This window comes from Hyperolius riggenbachi, chromosome 7, assembly GCF_040937935.1.
Source record: "Hyperolius riggenbachi isolate aHypRig1 chromosome 7, aHypRig1.pri, whole genome shotgun sequence".
NCBI classification, from domain to species: Eukaryota; Metazoa; Chordata; class Amphibia; order Anura; family Hyperoliidae; genus Hyperolius; species Hyperolius riggenbachi.
Window position 1 is genome coordinate 220,446,394 of NC_090652.1, and position 21,150 is coordinate 220,467,543.

The following is a 21,150-nucleotide window of genomic DNA, read 5'->3' on the forward strand; positions in this document are numbered from 1 at the left end:
ATTTCCATTGCTGCCCTTCTTACACTCTTAATGGCAGACGCCTCAAATCTAGTAGTCACTGGGAGACTGGGGTTTAAATTATGAAAAGGGGGTGGGCCACAAAAAGCCCATCAGATTTGTTAAATTTAAAGGGGAAAATGCAACTTATTGATGCCAAGGACCCAAAAGCTCATAAAATTGGTTATTGAGTGACTGTATGTCTAGGTTAAAAATAACGGACGTAGCCAAAACCAATAACTATTTACATGGGAAAATATAAACTGCAGCCTTTCTTACACTGTTAATGGCAAAGTTCTCAAACTTGACAGAGTTGGTCACTAGTAAACTGGGATTAATATTCAGTAAAGTTGGAGCCTACAACAGCCAATCAAAATTCACCTATTGATTTTTAAGGGGAATATTGAAACTGCTGCCATTTTTACACTGTTAATGGCAGAGGCCTCAAACCTGCTACAGTTGGTCATTAAGTGACTGGGGTTCAAATTCACTAAAGGGGTAGAGCCACAAAAGCCAATCAGATTTATTTGCTGGATAAACTGCTTCCATTCACATCATTTTGATGCCAGGAACCTGAAAGCTCAAAACTTGAGTGGAGTCAAAAACAGATTTTCCTGGGAAAATGTAAACTGCATCCCTTCTTCAATGTTATAATGGCAGGGTTCTCAAACTTTGCACAGTTGGTTACTGGGTGACTGGGATTAATATTCAGAAAAGAGGATGGAGCCTAAAAAAGCCAATCAAAATTCACCTGTGGATTTTCAAGGGGGATATTAAAATTGCAGCCACAAACAGCCAATCAGATTTGTCTAATTTCAATGGGAAAATACAAATTATTGATGCCAAGGACCCCAAAGTTCACAAACTTGGTCATTGAGTGACTGTGTGTCCAGGTTACAAAAAAAAAAAATAACATTTATATTGCGCTTTTCTCCTGGCGGACTCAAAGCGCCAGAGCAGCAGCCACTAGGGCGCACTCTATAGGCAGTAGCAGTGTTAGGGAGACTTGCCAAAGGTCTCCTACTAAATAGGTGCTGGCTTACTGAACAGGCAGAGCCGAGATTCGAACCCTGGTCTCCTGCGTCAGAGGCAGAGCCCTTAACCATCCAGCCACCACCAAAAGTGGGCAGAGCCAAAAACAAATTTCACTGGGAAAATATAAACTGCAGCCATTCTTACACTGTTAATGGCAGGGTTCTCAAACTTTGCCCAGATGGTCACTGGGTGACTGAGATTAATATTCAGGGAAGTGGGTGGAGCCTATAATAGCTCATTTAAATTCACCTTTGGATTTTCAAGGGGAATATTTAAATTGCTGCTATTTTGACACTGTTAATAGCAGATGCCTCAAACCTGCTACAGTTGGTCATTGGGTGACTGGGATTCAAACGCTGGAGAGGGGCAGAGCCACAAAAAGCCAATCTGATTTGTTTAATTTCTAAGCTCACAAATTCAGTCATTGAGTGTTTGTGTTTTAGGGTTAGAAAAAGTGGGTGCAGTGCCACAACCAGCCAAAAACATACCCAGGCAACACCGGGACATCAGCTTCAGCTAATATATATATATATATATATATATATATATATATATATATATATATACACACACATACATATACTGTATATGTATACATATACCGGTATATATTATATATATACTATACATTTTCGCACACACCAAAAGGAAAACATGGAGAAATGCGCCCTGTATATATATATATATATATATATACTGTGTATATATATATATATATATATATATATATATATATATATATATATATATATATATATATATATATATATATATATAAACAGGGCGCATTTCTCTATGTTTTCTATTTGGTGTGTGCGAAAATTTATAGCCACCTTATTATTTGTCCTGCCGACATCACGCTGCTGCCGCTCTACTGCACTGATTGGCCACCGGGTCCCCGGAAGAAGAGCGGGGATATGGGGATCCTGGTGGCCGGAGAAAGTGGCAAACAGCCGTGGAGAGAGGCTGGAGTCCCACTGTGCAGCACCGAACGTGCGCGGGACTCCCATACACCAGTAAATCAGGTATTTCCCTACCCCGAGCTAAGCTCGGGATTACCTCTCCTACCTATTTTTTCCTACTACGAGTTCAGCTCGGGGTTACCGCTAGGGAGGTTAAAGCAAACCTGAAGTAAAAATAAAATGATGACATAAGACAACTAATATACATATATAAAACTAAACAGGTTTTTCCTGGATTTGAATATCGTATTGTGATTTTAAAAGTAAAAAACATGAATTTAAAAGGACTTCCGAGGCGAGAAACATAAAAAAGTGAAATACCCATGCTGCTTTATCATCCTTAGGGGACGCCATCTGTGCATCCAGTCTCATTCTGCTGTGTCTAAATCACCGATTCCCCAATTAAGATGGCCGCCAGGTACTGCCGCGCCTGCGCAGTTCTCATAGCCGCGTGTCCCCTAAGGATGATAAAGCAGCATAGGTATTTAACATTTTAATGTTTCTTGTCTTTAAATGTTTATGCAGCTCCCACACAGACAAATCTTGAACTACTGAATCTTTTATCTGTTTCCTGCACTTTCCTGTGTTTTTCAGCCATGCAACTGTTTTATGCCCTCTAATCAGTTATCATATCAGTGAGCATTACACTACAATCCAGCTGAAGTCCTAATGCAGAGAAACTATCATTTAGAGCCTGGGACTCTTAATGTTTGCAGTGACAAATAAGACAAAAAGAACACAGGCTAGTTCTATGTAGGATTGAGACTGTACATATAAAATTTCATCTCATCATGTTACGTTTCACTTCAGGTACCTTTGTGTTTCCAGTTGCTGTTCATTTCTTAGAGCCACACACAAAAGCTTGGTGTCTGGTGAGTTAGCATTGCCTTTCTTGTGAACTACACACAAACGCAGCCATCCCTGACATCAATCAAAAAGCAAACACCCCTGACATCTATCTATCTATCTATCTATCTATCTATCTATCTATCTATCTATCTATCTATCTATCTATCTATCTTGTTTCTGTGATTGCATGCCTTCTCAAGGCTCATATTATGATGGTGACACAGACAGCTCTGCAAGCAGGTACAGTACTGATAAATGGAGCATTAGGTTGGAGTTTTGTCATGGATTTCGACTGGCCAATTTTACCACTGCTATGCGGTACGAGATCCAACTGATTTTGAATACTATGAACAGATTGTGAAAGTAAACTCTCATACTACAATACTTGTGTAATGATCTGCTCTGCTGTCTGCACAGGCAGAAGCTGTTTGACCATTTTGTAAATCTGAGTGTGGCAGGTCCCTGGAAAAGAGACCAGTCTCCACTCTGCAAGCTGCAGAGTTGCTGTTCTGGGGAGGAATTTGCATCCACTTGTCATGCAAATTGCTTAGCTGCTTCCTCTGATGGCTTGCAGTATAAAAACCATTTCTTCCTAGAATTCCCTGCTGGTCATGATGGTTTGTTCCTGCTAACTCTCCTGGAGTATCAGCCTTTGCTATTGTTTGCTAAGATTATCTTAGAGTAATTCCTTGGGACTGCACTAGGCATCCCTTCTAGCGTAGTCAGGTTGTATTATCTATTTTGCCTTGTACTGTCTATCTGTTGCGATTGTTTTGTTGCCAGCGGCGGTCGACAGGAAATCCTTCTGTCTGTACTCTGTCTTAGGGGTGCTACCCAGAGCAGCGGTTGCTACTGGTTGATTCATCTGTTTGTCTGTCTGGATCGCATCCGCTCTAGCGGTAGTGGCGGTGGTTCCTTCTGTGCTCTGTCTGGGAGTGTAGGCCAGAGCTGCAGTTGCTGCTGGCTACTCCTTCTCTCTGTCTTGTCTGGTACGAACGCTTGCTGTAGGCTCGGTGAAGTAACCGCTTAGCAAGCGTTCTCTATTTCGTGTTTGTGTTACATTGGTTAGTTAGGGTGGCACGCTTATCACTGGGCGCCTAACGCACGGTGATCGTGTCTTTAACGCGTTTGCTGTTGCGAATGAGTGTGGAGTTCACGTTTAGCTAGCGTTTGATATTTTCTTTGACGTTCTGATCATTGTTATTTGCTATGTCTTTCTTGCTACACTTGAGCTCTGTCTAACTCGGTCTTGTGTCACTATTGGCAATCGCCACTCTTGCGATTGCGTTCCCACTTCGTTACCGCTGTTGTGTGTTCACCGTTGCTGGGTGGCGACTAGATTGGTGGACACACATACTTTGGCAATCGCCACTTTTGCGATTGCGTTCCCACTTCGTTTCCGCTGTTGTGTGTTTACCGTTGCCGGGTGGTGACTAGATGGTGGACACACACATTCTGTCTCTGTGCTCTCTCTCTCTATAGGCTATCTTGCCCTGCATTGCTTCAACTCGTACAATTCCCATCTGGCATTTGTGGCAGTGCAGAGGCTGTGTTCCTCTGCACTCCACAGCTCCATCTGCCAGTGGGAATTTCCCTCTACAGGTGCATAGCACCATAGCTGGGTTCTGTTAAATTACACGCTTGTGGAGAATTTCCGCAGTGTCAGCGCGCATCTTGTACGCTGACCACGGAAATAATTCCGCAATCGTTACAACTTGTAAAACTGGACAATCATTGGCCAAACAAAATTAGGCGTGTTTGCACAAAGGAACAGACTAACCAGCAAGCTCATGGTGACCCAGAACTCATTGGGGTGTGTAAGGGACTACAATGGTCCTAAAAGCCCCCTTACTAAGATGTTAAGAAAAACAAAAGTTTGCTTTCCTAAAACAGAAAGAATTTGCGATAATTCAGGTTAGAGTGAGCTCGAGATGTCTCCCAGGCACCACTGCTGAATATATGCAAATTAACCATTGTACCCTTAGAAGCTAAACACACCTCCAGAACCGCTGGAATGCAATGATGTGTCAGCTTGTTAATGTGTACAGAGCCATAATAATCCAACATGCATACAGGCTGTTTCGGATTGTTTGATCCTCATCAGTGCATGGCATGGATTAATTTGGCTCTATGGAGTAGGGCATGTAAATCCGAGAGGCACAGACTAACCAGCAAGCTCATGGTGACCCAGAACTCATTGGGGTGTGTAAGGGACTACAATGGTCCTAAAAGCCCCCTTACTAAGATGTTAAGAAAAACAAAAGTTTGCTTTCCTAAAACAGAAAGAATTTGCGATAATTCAGGTTAGAGTGAGCTCGAGATGTCTCCCAGGCACCACTGCTGAATATATGCAAATTAACCATTGTACCCTTAGAAGCTAAACACACCTCCAGAACCGCTGGATTGCAATGATGTGTCAGCTTGTTAATTTGTACAGAGCCATAATAATCCAACATGCATACAGACTGTTTCGGATTGTTTGATCCTCATCAGTGCATGGCATGGATTAATTTGGCTCTATGGACCAAACAGCTAACAGATGTCCATTGCATCACACAGAAGTTACAGGTTTGTTTTAATTACCATAAGTTGAAAAAAAAAGATTACCAAACAGAAACTTTTTGAAGATATGTGGAGCACAACCTCTGCATGTGTGCATGGCAAGTGTGAACTATGCAGGATGATCAAACAGATACTGCATGTCAGCTAACATGTTTTCCTACGTAGCATCAAAGCGTGCTAGATGTGCTCACCAGATGGGGCTCGTAAACCAGAGACTGGGGAATGCTCTTCTAATCTGAAGCCTTTACAGTTACAAAGTTAGCTTTACCTGTTAATCAGTATAGACTTTACCTTATCACCATGCCCAACTACACTTTATTCAGCTATAAGCCGCTCAGATCAGACTTGCTGTACAGTATCCATCTACAGACAGTACTATAAAGTCTGAAGAGGCCCAGGCATTATTTGGATTACAACATATTGGAAGCAGCGGGGAGTTAAACTCTCTTCCTGCATTAAAGAGGCTCTTTAATAGCTTGCACCATATGTCTCTAGTCTTTACCTTTGAGGAGTTCCGCTCTTACAGCGGACGTGTATTGCATACATTTTATAGGTTTCTTTGCAACCGCTGACTTGTGGAGGGTTCACAAACATGTCCTCTTATTATACTGAACCTTTGGGAAATTCCATAAAAGAAGTTGTGAAGCCACACTTGTTGAATTGATCATTTGATGAAAAAAAAATAGCTTTAAGGTTCATAATTGAAATTGTAAGGACTTTTATAATCATGCTTATAGCGTCATTGCTTCATTGTTGTAACGATTGGTGTCAGCACGCAGAATCTGATTATTGGTGATCTGCAGTATCACCAAGAATGCAGATATATACCTGATTATTGATGATCTGCAGAATCACCGATAATACAGATATATTGCTAACCTCTGGACACCTATAGGTATGTGAGTGTTTGGCGTAACAGTACTACTTTGAGTAATGTACCTGCTGAGCAGGTGATCATAGGCAGTAAAGGAACACTGCTCTTGAGGGCACAGGAACCTTCCAGCAGCCTGAGACTCTCCAAGGGGTGGAGTCAGGCTGGAGATAGGAAGGACCAGAGAGTGAGTGACACCTGAAGGTGGATGTCACTATCTGATCTGGAGACTATCTCTTAAGAGGAGAGATAGCTCTTGAGGTCGGGCACGCCTGGTCGGCAACACACGGACTGATTAATTACAAAGACAGAAGGTTGATTCGGTATCCAAGGCAAGCAGGGTCTGGCAACGGAATATCAGATATGCGAGGTACCGAATCAGAGATCAAAGGGGTAGTCAGGAAAGCAGTAAGTCATAACAGATATCAACAATGCCTAGTCTGGGTGTGAGGTCCTTGGTCTCTACACCCTGGAACTAGTCTGATGAATAACAGATAGATAACACAAGTTCCCTAGTCTGGTGTGAGGTCCATGGTCTCTACACCCTGGAACTAGTCTAAAGTACAACAGATTTATAACGCAAGTTCCCTAGTCTGGGTGTGAGGTCTGTGGTCTCTACACCCTGGAACGAGTCTGAAGTATAACAGATGGATAACACAAGTTCCCTAGTCTGGGTGTGAGGTCCGTGGTCTCTACACCCTGGAACTAGTCTGAAGTATAACAGATAGATAACACAAGTTCCCTAGTCTGGGTGTGAGGTTCGTGGTCTCTACACCCTGGAACTAGTCTAAGCATAAACAGAATAACAGTACAAGTAATCTGGCTTAGTGTGAATTCCCAGGTCCACCTGGTTAAAACACACAGTTGGATCTGACTAAGGTCTGAGTGCTTCCACGTAGTGTTTGCAACGGCAGATTACTTGAGACTGGCAAGCAGTAACTATATATGGAGTAGTGCTCTCCGGCACCACCCCTAATTGATCAACCAATAGTAAGCTGCTCTGGAGTCAGCTGATCGGCGTGATCAGCTGACCTCTCCTTGCCCAGTATAAGAGTTCTGCCTCTCAGCGCGTGCGCTCGTATTCCTAAGCCTGTGTGCACTAATAGACTCAGCCACACCAGACACACGCTGCCGCGTGCAAACCGCCGTGCTAGACGCGGAACCAGCCGCCTTACTGTTGTTACATGCGGCGGCTTTTCCGCGTTCTGCCCTGTTACCAGTTCTCTCACAATTGTGATATGCAAGCCCCTTCACCACGGCAAGGTAACGATCATGAAGGGGAGTTGACACATGTACATGCCTTTTGTTTTGTTGTTGCAGCTGCAGTGCAGCCAGAAAAATTAGGCAGGCATGTACACGCACCAGAAATAATTATTATTGCTTTTGTTAGCGGCCGCTGCTAGCAAAAGCAGGCCGCCAACAGGCCTGGACCCTGTTGGTGGTGGCAGAAAAGGCAGTCAAGCGGCCTGCAGGCAGAGATGCTGTGTGGGGATCGACTTAGTCTTCGGGCGGGCCTGACCGTGCTTTTCAGACCAGGCATCCGTGGTCAGATGGACCCATGACCCAACGCTGTGTGCCAGAGATGTCACCACTTGCTTTCCAACATCACGATACAGTTTGGGTAGCACATTTTTTGAGAAATAATTGCAGCCTGGTATCTTCCACTGCGGTGTGTGGCTTTGCTTTTGTGTGCTGCTTTTCCTCAGGTGGTCATCCCATTGCAGTTTGTGCTTTGTCATCATGTGCCTTCGTAAGGAAGTTGTCCCTACGCGGGTCTTGGTCTTTCCACGGCTCAATTTTCAGTGGCAGAGAGTACAGATGGCATTGCTCTCATCTGAGGCACACACACTTTAAAATCTCCACACCGCTGAGCCCTGGGATGATGGCACTTTGATGGCTACCAACTGAGTATTAAGTGGGATGCCAGAATCAGAGCAGGAGGAGGAAGATATGTCACGGTTCCGTGCGGAAGCTGAGGAAGATGAGGTGTTCTGTGTTAAATAGTCAACTATGTCCTGACAATCTTGGGGGTTGGTGGCATGTGCCTTCTGAACTCTAGGCAGAAAAGGAGCGCTCCGTAGTGCATTACTGCTTAAAAACTTTTATTTGCAAGGTTAAAATTGTACTCACAAGATACAAATGAATATGCGCTTATCAGCGGGCAACCTCTGCTATGTTCCCCCTTGCGGTTTGTCCTTCCACCTCTGTGGCCAGCAGTGCGTACTCCACTGGGACGCTACTCGTCTCGCTAGGGGGTGGGCGGGGCTTGGTCCTGTAGCGCCATTACGCGTTTCGGCGCTCTGCGCCTTCGTCAGATGACGCTACTGGCACTGGCACGCCCCATATGTTCACAGCCGTCGCCTTGGTAACGATGGTGGCTGTGTGGGGTGATAACCAAACATTACACAAACATAGCGTTTGTTAGGAGGATGGGAGTTGGGGCAGGGGAGCTGGTGGAAAGGCATTACAGCTACTGTATAAATAAGCTGGCCAGCAAGGCTCGGACTCCCCGCGCATAGAAAAAAATGTTACATGGCAATTAGCAAAGGTTGATGTAACTTAATCTACCAGAGAATCCATATTGTCATGATAAAATAAATATATGGTTAAACTTAATAGGATAAAACCAATTGCTAATCAAGGTCATATTAAAACACTTAGGCAATTCATACAAACTCTAAAATAACTCTAAAAGCCACATATTATGATTTAACCATAACATTTCTGTGGGGAAACTGTGTATAATAAACAACTATTCTGTGTCATTCTGTTCATACATGGGAGAGCAGATTGTAGGTGGAATCTGTATGACTATTTGCACCTCCAGTGAAAAATATACCTGAAAGCCTTTCATAGGCAATAGAAACAGCACAGGATGGTTTGCTAAAAATTAAACTGAGGATATTTCTCGCTTGCGGAAATTTTTAAAAAGGGGAAACATAAAAAGTATTCACTGGACACTCTATCTGGTGTTAGCACTAAAAGTGGTCGGGGTGACCTATGTGTACATGCGAGTGTTTTCTGTGAAGCAAACCAATACCAGTATGTCAAGGAGGGGATATTGAACAATGATCTTATGGGATGTCAGACCTGGCAGAAATTAATCAATGCCAGCCTATGGTGTGGCCTGCGGCCAGACGGCCCACAGGTTCACAGTCACAGACTGACAAAACCTTCTGTGGTTGCTCAGTATAAGGACAGATGAAAATGGTGGCAGGGAGGCACACACAGAAATATACTTTAGTCTATTCTAAAGAGTACTCACCATCCTTTACTAGTGATAATGTGGTATGGATGACTACTAGGTACTACAAAGGATAGCTGCGAAGAAAGGGAAAAGAGGAAAAGGCATTGAAGGTTACTTTCAAATAGCTGAACCTAAACAAATATAAATAATTAATTAAAAATAACTATAAATATGTTGAAATCTGTAAACCTTTGTTCAGACCTTTAGGTGAAAGTGCATCCATTTTAAAGATCCAAAAAGTTTATCTTTCACACAATCGCTTATATCTCTTACCGCAATGGAAATCTTTAGATATTGTTTCTAAACCCATGACCTGAAGGGAGTCCACACTGCTATTGTGGTGATCTTTAAAGTGTCGGAGAACACTGTGTTTCTCGCTTTTATCTAAAATGTTACGTTTGTGTTCCCCAAACCTCTGCCTAAGTGGTCTGGTGGTCCTACCAACATAGACTTTAGGGCATCTGCACGATAGGAGATACATCACATGATCAGTCCCACAGTTGATGAAATCTTTAATTTGGATTGTCTGGTTGTTACCATCCGTGATCACCTTTGTCCTATGTCTAAAGAAACACCCACATCTTTTAACATGGCACTTGTAATTCCCTGTAACACTAGGGAACATGCTGGGTCGAGTCATTTTCCTGTCTTTGATGTTACTTGTTGCAATATGATTTTTTATAGATTTGGCTCGTCTGAAGATGATCCCCGGTTTTGTGGGTATCAATTGTTTAAAAATAGGGTCTTGCCTCAGGATGGGCCAATTTTGGATTACAATATTTCTAATCTTCTTGGAGTCATCTGTGTAAGGGGTGATAAAGGAAAGCTCAGGCTTACTATTAACAGTGGAACCTTGATTCTGGTTATCTGTGCATTTGGCTCTATATTCATCACACACAGATTGAATTTGCTCAGCTCTGTAGCATTTCTCAATATATTTTTGGTTAGTAATTCGCCTTGTGCATTATAATCGTTAACTGAGGTACAATTCCTTCTTAACCTGCAGAACTGGCTCCTTGGGATGTTGTTAATCCATTTAGGATTATGACAGGTGGATGCATGTAAATAAGAATTGCCAGCTGTAGGTTTGAAGCGTGTCTTTGTGCAGATAGACCCATTGCTATCTGAAAACAATTCTAAGTCTAAAAAAACTAGGCTCTCACTGGAAACAACATGGGTAAAACCTAGCCAAAAGTTAATTGTATTACAATAAGATACAAATTGTTCAAATGGCTCTTTAGTACCATCCCAGATGATTAATATGTCATCTATGTACCTTGTATAGAGTATCAGGTTTTTTGCAAAGGGATTGGACACCCAAATATGTTGGCTTTCCCAGTACGCCATATAAAGGTGGGCAAAGCTGGGGGCAAACCCAGCCCCCATGGACGTGCCGCAGATCTGCAGGTAGAGTTGTCCCATATAACTAAAATAGTTATGGGACAAGGCAAACTGTAACAGGTCAACAATGAACTGAGCTTGTCTAATAGGTACTGAACCATCCTGAATTAGAAAATATTGTATGGCTTCTAACCCTTTTTCATGTGGGATGCATGTATATAAGGAGGACACATCTAAAGAGGCCCAAATGTATCCTTCTTCCCACTTATAATTTTGTAAAATGTCCAAGACGTGAAGTCAATCTCGTGTGAATGCTTCAGTTTGTAATACTATGGGTTGGAGTAAGTAATCCACATATGAAGAAACATTCTTTAACAGACCATCCATTCCTGCCACAATAGGTCTTTCCTGTGGTGATGTAAAATCTTTATGGACCTTTGGGATGTGGTAGAAATATGGAATGGAGGGGTGAGTAGGTACTAAGAATCGTTTTTCTGATTCATCTCACAATTCCATTCTCAAAAGCTATGTCAACAAGTTTCTTTAGTTCTTCAATAAAAAACTGGAGTGGGGTCCGAGGGCAGGGGTAAATATGTTGTTTTATCAGATAATAGTCTGAGACCTGCCTCTCTATAGCTCACATAGTCCGCCTGTCTGATTACCACTTCTTTATTTTCCATTAATTGTTTAAGGGATTCTTTCTCACATTTGCTTAAGTTGGAATATTTCTTAGTCTGACCTTGTTTATAAAGCTCTTTAAATTGGTCCAGCACGATTTGGTAAAATGTGCTTATGTATTGTCCTTTCGAATGGGTAGGATAAAACACAGATTGGGGTCTAAAATGTGTGTGCTGGACATTTGAGTCAGGGACCCATTTTAACCAATCGTCCTCTGTCAGTATAGGGATATCTTGATTATCAGAGTCGAAGTCTAATTCCATATTATTGGTGGGTGGTGGGTCTGCTTTTACCACTATCGGAGGGGCTACTACTCTTTTGCGCTCCTTTAATGCAAAGTACCTCTTCAATGTCAGGGACCTTATGAATCTATGCAAATCCTTATAAAGCTGAAATTCATTGGCCTCAATTCACTAAGATCATGCTAGAGATAATAAGGCAAGAGAAAACTTACCTCCACACGTGAGAGAGTTATCTTACCTCTTCATTCCTTAAGTTACCTCTCCTGTAGTTAATTTACCTCCTCTGTAGTTAATTTACCTCCTCTGTAGTTAATTTCACATGCAGCTAATTAACAGCCTGTCTTTAACTCTGGAGTTATTTTAAGGATTGGAGAGTTAATTTAAAGACAGAAGAGTTAACTTTAGGCTTGCCTGAGGTCAAATGTTTCCTGAATACTACATGCCTTATCACCATGGTAACAACTCTAGAAGAGTTATTAAAGACAGGAGAGAAGTTTAGTGAATTGAGGCCATAGGGTCTTGTTGTCGGTGCGAAGTTTAGTCCTTTTTATAATAGTAAGGTTTCGCTGACCATCAGGGGATGTGTCGATAGGTTGTGTATTTTAATAGTTGAATTACCTGTATTTAAGAGTCTAAGCTTTTATTTTATTTTTTGGACCTCTCGCCCTCCTCTATTTCCCCTTCTACATCTTCTAGCCCACTTTTTCTGTGGGCTATGGGGGTAGGGATGGGCGTGACCCCTAAAAAATGGTCCTGTCCAGGGTCTCTTAGCCCTCCCTTGGGACTGAAGAAGGGGCCACCACCTATTATGCCTTGTTTTTCATCTTCTGATAGTAAGTCTAGTGTCCATTGTGGAATTTCACTTTTTTTGTTGTTTTTGGAGGTGTTCACAGGGGAAAGTCTAGTCTCTATAATGTTTGTGCTCTGTTTAGGGATGGCTCCCTCTCTTTGTCTTGTTTCTTTGTCTCTATCATTCAATTTAAACTTCCCATAATCTGACCCACAGAGGCGTGTCTAGAGGGGTGGTACATGCCATGGGCGCCATAGCACTCCGGGTGCCATGCCCGCCCCTCTGCTGCACCGCCATACCTGCCCCTGTATCTCATCATAACTCAGATCAGATTAATTCTGTTAATTGTGGAACATGGCTACTTAATTTATGTATGGCTATTTATTAATGTTGAAACACCTGGCTATTTAATTTGTTTATCGTGAGGATACATCGATTTCTCACATCCTGGCCACCTTTTTTTCAGCCAGCTCCCCTCAGGCCGTGAGGCCGGAGGTGTCGGTCCATCTCCATCAGGACTTCATGGTATAGAAACAGGTTTTTACTCTTGGCTCCGCTCCTTTCGTTTTTTTGTGTGTATCTTATGCTGTAACGACAAACCATGTTGTTCACACTGCTGTACATTGTACAGTATATATTAGCATTAAGTTATTTTTGTGTGTGTTAAATTTGCTGTATTAATTGTTTGTGCTACTTTTGCTGTATGTGTAGTGGTGTGTTCTCTGCTATATATTGAGTCTCCTATCCTGTACTTAAGCCCTGTGTGCACCAAGTCCAATTCCAGGAATGACCCAATCGTGTTTGGTGAACTAAAATGATTCTGATTCTGAAGCTTATTTGGTGTTTATCTGGACAGGCTTATTACAGGTTTGCTTTATAGCTGAGCAAATATTTTAGCCTCCAAATGTTAACTTGGACTAAACGTAGAATTTGCAATTAAACTTTTAAAAATTGCAGTTTAGCTTAAACAAGTTCATCTGAAAGAGCTGACATGAAGTTCAAAGGGAGGGACTGTTGGCACTGCCTTGCCTTGTGGAGGAACTTATTTACATGCAAAACTGCGATTAGCCCACCCCTTGTTCTGGTACCCACCTACATGTCTTAGCAACGCACTGTATAGTTGCACTGTAGCAGCAGCATTAATGAAGGTATGTTTTTATGTAGCAGTTCTTCTACTAACTCAGCATCAAAACTGAGAAAATAGCAGGTGACTGCTCTGGAAGTCAGCTAAAAGTAGCTGGTAAAAAGGACCCTGGCTGGGCACAAAAAGGACTTGAGCAAACAAACTGCATTACAAACTCAATGTTACCCAGATGTAAATGGTGCTGCATTTGTACCAGACTTGTGCTGCATTTGTACCAAATGTCTGGGACGGTTTTCTGGAAAGGCGATAAAGGCCCAGGCCTTGTGCGATTGCCGCCCCGAGGGGCACCTGGACATGAAAGGGGCTGCTACATATGATAGAGGGGTTGGAAACAGCGAGCATCACATGAAAAAAGGAAGCTATTATTATAAGAATGGGACTGCTGTACATGATGATACACATGGAAGAGGGGGCTGCAGATGGCATGGGAGGGGTGCTACTGAACATGAAAGGGAAGCCAGAACATACTTAGCCTAGGGGCACAAAAATCCAGCCATGGTTATGATGCATGTGTACCATAGTTGCAGTGCATTTGCTGTTTGGGAGACAGCAGTGGATGATGAGTCAGTACTGCCCTTCCCCCATTGCCCTGCCCCTGGATGATATGGAGGAGCGAGGTAGTCAGGCATAGATGTAGCTAGTAATAGAGGGAGCAGTGAGGTAGTGCAGGGGGTTAATGAGCACAACCAGGAGATTACCTTGAGAGGCAGGTTAGAGGTTGTCAAGCAGAGGTGAATGTTGCTGTCCCCTCTGATTGGAGTGCTGCAGCTAATGAAGGAACAGCAGGGAATTTGTAGCTTGAGCACTTTGCCCGCTCGCAGCATTCTGTGGGAAACAAGTGAAAGCAGCCCCCCCTTATTTTTTTTTTCTTGTAGACAAATTTATCTGGATTTGTTACTGGCTCCTTCATGGGGGTAGTGGTCTGCCAGATTAATGTGACGGTTGGTAACCTCTGCTCTTGAGCCAACAGGTCAACCACAGTCAAGTTATTGGATGTGTGTTATTAGAAGATGTTAGATATTAGAAGATGTGTCATGATTGTTTAGTTTTACACCTCTCCTTGAACCCTAATAAAAAGGGCCATGGCTATTTTAATAGCCAATTGGAGTTTGGAGTATTTATTTATTTACTTATTTAAGTTAACTCTTGTTTTCTTTGCAGCTCAGTTGATTAGTAAGGACTCAATACCTTGAGAAAGCCCCGTGGGCTGGGCAAAACGCGTCGGTGGGCGTGGCTACCGCAGGAGTGCTCGCACGGTTTCCCCACCATCCACGCCGTCCATACTGATCTGGCTCCTCAGCATGCGAATGGAACATAGCGCTAGCAGCGCTGAAGTTAAGGCAGACGGAGGTGAATGCTTAACACAGCGGTGGAGAAGATTGGATACACCCAGTGCACTGCGGTCAACAGAGGTCCTTGGGAGCTGATGCCCACCACCTGAAAAGCGCAAGTATCAAAGGCTGTACAGCCGTAGGATACCACAAGTTTGTGAAGTCTGGACATTTCATACAGTGACCCCCCATCCGCAAATACACATGTGTGAATTTACCATATGCAGCAATCACGCTCCTGTCCGTGGAACCTGATGGCAATACAGCGTTGCAGGAATTTGCTATAGCAGTTGAGACAATCCAGTTGATAAGATCACATAGTGTGTGCTGTGTATGGGTGGTGGTTGAGGACCATATAGATCCGAGTGTGCAGGGTGTTTTTTGCATAGGCTGCGGCTGGGCGATCACACACTGCTGTCAACTGGGTCTGGTCCCTTATACGTAATAGCGTGCTCATCCTGGCCAGGTATTGTTGTTTTTATACTTGTGGGATTTTAACAATGTCGTGCAAATTACATGTAGCCAAGGCTGTTATTAAAATGATTTTGTATGTGCAGTGAGACAGCAGCTTTGTTTCTTAAAAAACATTGATTAGTAAGCAGTGGTTGGTGGGGTGGGCTGCTGGCGAGTGCAGTCCCATGTTTTTTATATGCAGCAGAGTGAAACATGCACAACACAACCACAACAAAATTGCATCTCAAACACTGCAAGAACAGCCATGACAAAAGCAATGCATTTCACATCAGCTGAACAAGGAGATTCTAAACAGATAAAAACAAGCTGTGCCACTTGGTGCCTACGTTAAACTGGGGAAACATTTGTGGCCGTGGTCTGGCCTTTCATCTGAGTGAAGCACACTCATTGCAGAGAAATTTCTTACCACACAAGATGGACTACACAAATCTTACCATCAAACAAGGACCATGCTGAATTGCACTGTGGTGGCAGGAGTCCCAAAACCAGGAAATGGTAATTATTCAATACAAATGCGGGGCTAGCCTGTAACTAATAAACCACACAGCTGTCTAAATAACTAATGATGTTTTACAATAACCTTGCAGAAGACATTTTCCTAGCAGAAGTCTAGTCGTAAAAAGCTCCTAAGAAGCAAAAATGGCATTCCTCACTAGGGGGGTCTATAAACCCCACATGTCACTTCAAATGTCATTTTTGTCAAGGTATACAAGCTTTTACATAAATGTGATTGCTACAAGATGCTCAGCTAAGAAGACGTAACTGTTGTCTCTGTGATTATATTATATTAGGGCCATAGATAAGTGCCCCGATGCCATAGTTCAAACATCAAAGACGCATCACATGGATTTATGTTAACAATGCAGATTTTCCTTCTTTGCTAGACATGACATGACTTCATCCCTTCTCTCTGCACATCTGTCTGCCAGGCTTTCTTATAGTAAGAGAGTGGATAGCGTCACTGTCACAGGCTTGTGAGATCACAAAGCAAAAAATAACTTAACACAAAACTTCATTATTTAATGCTTCTGACAGATTGGGCGGAAGGTGTCAATGGAAAGTAAGTGTGGAACTGTATACTTTGGCCTGGTGTTACCAGCAATCAGGAGACTTCGCTCTCATTCCTCTTACTTTCCATTCCTAAGGCGTTGGAATCTACTCAAAAGCAGCACTGGGAAAAGGTAGCTGAGCTTTTATTCACTCTGGTTTAAAAATAGGACGTGGCATAAAAAGCATTTTATATAAAATAGGAGCACTAAGCAAATAGCTAAATTCACAGCTGAAATACATGTATAGGACAAGGTTAAAAGTATGTGAACACATGCACACCACACCCTGACGTACTGTAACAGCTTCCTGTCTTCCGGGAAGGCTTTCTGTTAAATTTTGGAACACACTGCAGCTACAAGGACTTGCTTCCATCCAGCATAAGAGCCAAATCACAAGGCATCTTCTGCCTGCTTCTAGTCCTAGATCTTTCCTCTGCTTTTGACACAGCTGACCATTTATTGCAACTGTAAGATCTCTACTTTTTAAACATTTGGGGCACCAACCTCATATTATTCTGAATTTACTTATTTCAACTTAGTGGCTTTCCCCAGGGCTGCCATCAGATACCATAAAAGTTTTGTAGGCATCATACAAGGTACACTTTAGGATCCCCTTGGGTCACCCTGCTTGTCACAAAATCTATGATTATGTGTAACCAAGCACTCTCTTTTGCAGGGCCGGGCCGAGGTAGAGGCGAGAGAGGCTCCTGCCTCAGGGCGCAGTGTAGGAGTGGGCGCACAATTCTCTCAGCTTTCATTCCACTATTGTGTTTGAAGCAGAGAAATAAGAAAAAGGGATACATGGCAGAGACTGCAAGCCAGATAACTAGACATTAAGGTGTTGGGGGTCCTGGGGCGCCTCTTAGTCTAAAAGCAATCAGTGTGTGACGGCTGGAGTGGGAGGGAAGGGGGCGCACTTTGGTGTCTCAGCCTTGGGTGCTGGAGGACCTGCTCTGCTCTTTTGCCAAGGTTTTCCAGAGTTGAAAAAAGCATCCTCGATTCAAGAATAACTTTGGAGAAGATTCGCAAGCAACACTGCTCAGCATACCCCTTTTGTATACAACTCACACAAACACTTTCTAGGTATATTTTGTATTTTTGTGGAAGTCATTTTTTAAAGTTTTTTACTGGGAATTTGTATTGGGATTTTTTATTAAGAATATTTTACTATCATTATTATTGAGTTGTTTTTTATTGGCTTACTATATGCGACACACTCCTGTCTATATTCGCAAACTCATCACGACCTGCCCCTTCTATAAATATCACATTCCATTTATATGTTCACTACCTCAGGGCTAATAAGCCACTTTAAATGCATTATTTGCCCTCCACCTCACTGGTTTATCTTCAGGGGCTTAACTAGAAATCACTGGGCCCCCCCTGTGAAACTTTGGATGGGGCCCCCTAACCCCGCTTTCTGCACAGGTAAACTGAGAGCCAATGTTTTTCAGTTGGGTAGTACACACTTGAATGTGTTTTCTCTATGCAGATAAACACTGACAGCAGTGAAGCACTGCATGCATTTTCGTTATCAATTACATTATCCTCTGTGATAAAACACACATGCATGCAGACACACATGGGGTGCAAAAAATGCATACAGAAAACTGACAGACGAGTGTGCTCCCAGCCTCAGCTTATTACACCCACTCTGTCCATCTCTGAGGGACAGAACTGGCTCTGCAGACTTCTCCAGCATCACTACAGCACAGAGCACAAAGGGAGAGGTAGAGAGGTTTGGGGCTGGGCGCTGTACACAAGAGCCTGCTGCACACTAAATAAGGACTATCTACAAATCTGTGTCTAAAAAACTTTGTATGATTTGTTCTCAGTGGCTGAGTAGATGCAGTCATTAGAACAATTGTGCAAAGATTGGAAAGCTTTTTCTCTCCCTGCCCAGACTCCTTAAAGGAGTCATCAGGGGAAAAAGGCTAAAATAAGTGGTACTTACCGGGGGCTTCCTCCAGCTTCAAGCTCCCAGGACGTCCCTTGCCGCAGCTCTGCCTGCAGCCGTTCGCCGCAGGTCCGTCCTGGTCCTCGGCGATGATGTAAGAGCGACCTCCAGGTCGCTCAGTACTGCGCCTGCGCGAGCGACGCTGTCAATCACCACCACGTGGGCCGGAGCGGACTGGAGGTCGCTCTGATGTCATCACCGGGGACCGGGACGGACCTGCGGCGAACCACTGTGGGCAGAGCTGCGGCGAGGGAGCTTGGAGCTGGAGGAAGCCCCTGGTAAGTACCATTTATTTTAGCCTTTTTCCCCTGATGACTCCTTTAAGCATCACTACAGAACACAGCACTTGGGGAGGGGTAGAAAGGCTGGGGGTAGAACAGCTCTGTACATAAGACCCGGTTAAACACTAAATAGGGGCAGTCTACAAATCTTTGTTTACAAAACTTTGTATGCTTCCTTATCAGTGGCTTAGCAGCTGCAGTCAGAACAATTGTGCAGAGAGCAGAAAGTTTTTTCTCTCCATGCGCTTAGTTGTCATTCTCTCAGGACAGGGAAAAGAAACTTCTCCCCCCACGGGGCCCCCTGCATCTTCTGGGCCCCCCTGTGGCTGCATCCCTTGCAGGATCTATTGTCACGCCCCTGTTTCTCTTTTATGCAAATCGATGTCAGTCTATGATGAAACTATTATGTTTTTTAAACGTTTTTGTTCTATTCTATTTGAGCTCCTCTTCATATTGCTAAGTCCACCACTGGTGGAGCGGTGTTACCCCTTATTTCCTATCTACAGAGAGCAACTTCTTAACCTGAGTGGAGTCAGGTCATAACATCCCCACCCACCTATTAGAGATGGGCCAAACATCAAATTTTGGTTCGCAAATTTCGAACGCGAATTTCCTCAAAAATTTGTGAATCTAGTCCACTATTTGTAGCGGGCTCCATAGACTTACATGGCAGGCAAACGGCTGCCAACTTTAGCGGTTTATAGCAAAACCCCCTTACATACTAGAAACACCAAATTTGCAGGGTATGCAGGGGGGGGGGGGGCAGTGGGTACAAGAGGAATATACATTTTCAATAAGGCCTTATAGTTTTTCATAAAATTGATTTTAAAGTTACAATAGAAAAAAGAATACATTTAAATGCGGTAATGGGGGGGGGGGGCTCCGGGGAGAGAGGGGTGTCCAATCCTCCCCCTCTCCCCTGGAGCCCTTGTCCAATCTATGGGCAAGTGGCTCTTCCCCAACTTCGATACCCCAGGAAGAGGTGGGGCAGACGACGGGCCACATTTGTTATATTATTCGTTGAGGGAGGGGCCACCCTCAGGCAGGGAACACACTTGACTGTTTTCGTGCGCGTTTTCTGCACAGAAAAACTGAGAACTCATGTTAATCAATGGGCTAGTACACACTTAATATGTTTTTTGCACGCAGAAAAAAAACTGACATTCTGCATCCTGATTCTGCCCATTTTGTCAGTTTTCTCTATCAACTGCATCAGCTGCTGTGAAAAAACGCGCGCGTTTTCCTGCATAGAAACACACTTGGTGTGCAGAAAAAGTATGCAGGAAAACGCGCGCAGAAAACTGAAAGACAAGTGTGTTCCCTGCCTCAAATTTTTTGAACTGCTGCTGATTCAAATATTCATCTGGGCGCAGGTATCCTGAACCATTTCCATTTCTAGACGGGGGGCGGGGGGTGATTTTGTGGTGGCATCTTTGATCTTTAATCAAAGTAACTAAGAAAGTCGCAAGATAGAAGATAAGAATATCTGGTTAATTAAGATTATTAAAGGACTTTGTGGTGTTGTTTTTCTATTTCATTTAACCCTTTGTGGAAATGGGCAAGGGGTACTTTCTACCCCTGTACTCAGAATCAGAATCAGAATTTTTTATTTGTGATTCTGATTCTGAGTATACTGTAGGGGTAGGAGGGGGGCGGGCATCTGGGGGTCCCCTTCTTAAAGGGAACTCCCAGATGCCACCAAGACCCCCCCCCCGGGCATCTCTCCAGGGGCGAGAGGGAGGCTTCCCCTGGAGCCCCACCCCCACACTATGGACCATGTGGGCTGGTATAGTTTAGAGTGTGAATTCTCACTCTGCCGGGGCTTCGCATTCTGTCTATTCCATCGACAAAAAACCTCCAACTACCGAACCAGTATATGTCGCACACTATTAGCATAGAAAAAAATTCCTTGCCATACACATATTGCAAAATTCTGTCTATTCCAGCCTGCATGGGACTAGGGACTAAAGAGGCTCGGGAAGGGGGACCCCACGTAATTTTTTTTTTAATTTCCCACATTCTGAACATAAAAACAAAGTTTAAAAAATAGGTAAAGTTGTGAGGGATCCCAATACAGCCATATTGTGGCTGTATAGCAGTCCTTGGCCAAAGCGTTGCCACTTTTTCGGGGTTTCTAGGGGGTCTGTACGCTACCATTAGGTTGCTACATTATCTGTCATTTGCCGCATTTAAATGTATTCTTTTTTCCTACTGTAACTTTAAAATCGATTTTCTCAAAAATTATAATGTCCCCCTCCACATACCCTGCAAATGTGGTGTTTCTAGCTAGTAAGGGGGCTTTGCTATTAGCCACTAAAGACAGAGGCTGTGCACCTGTCT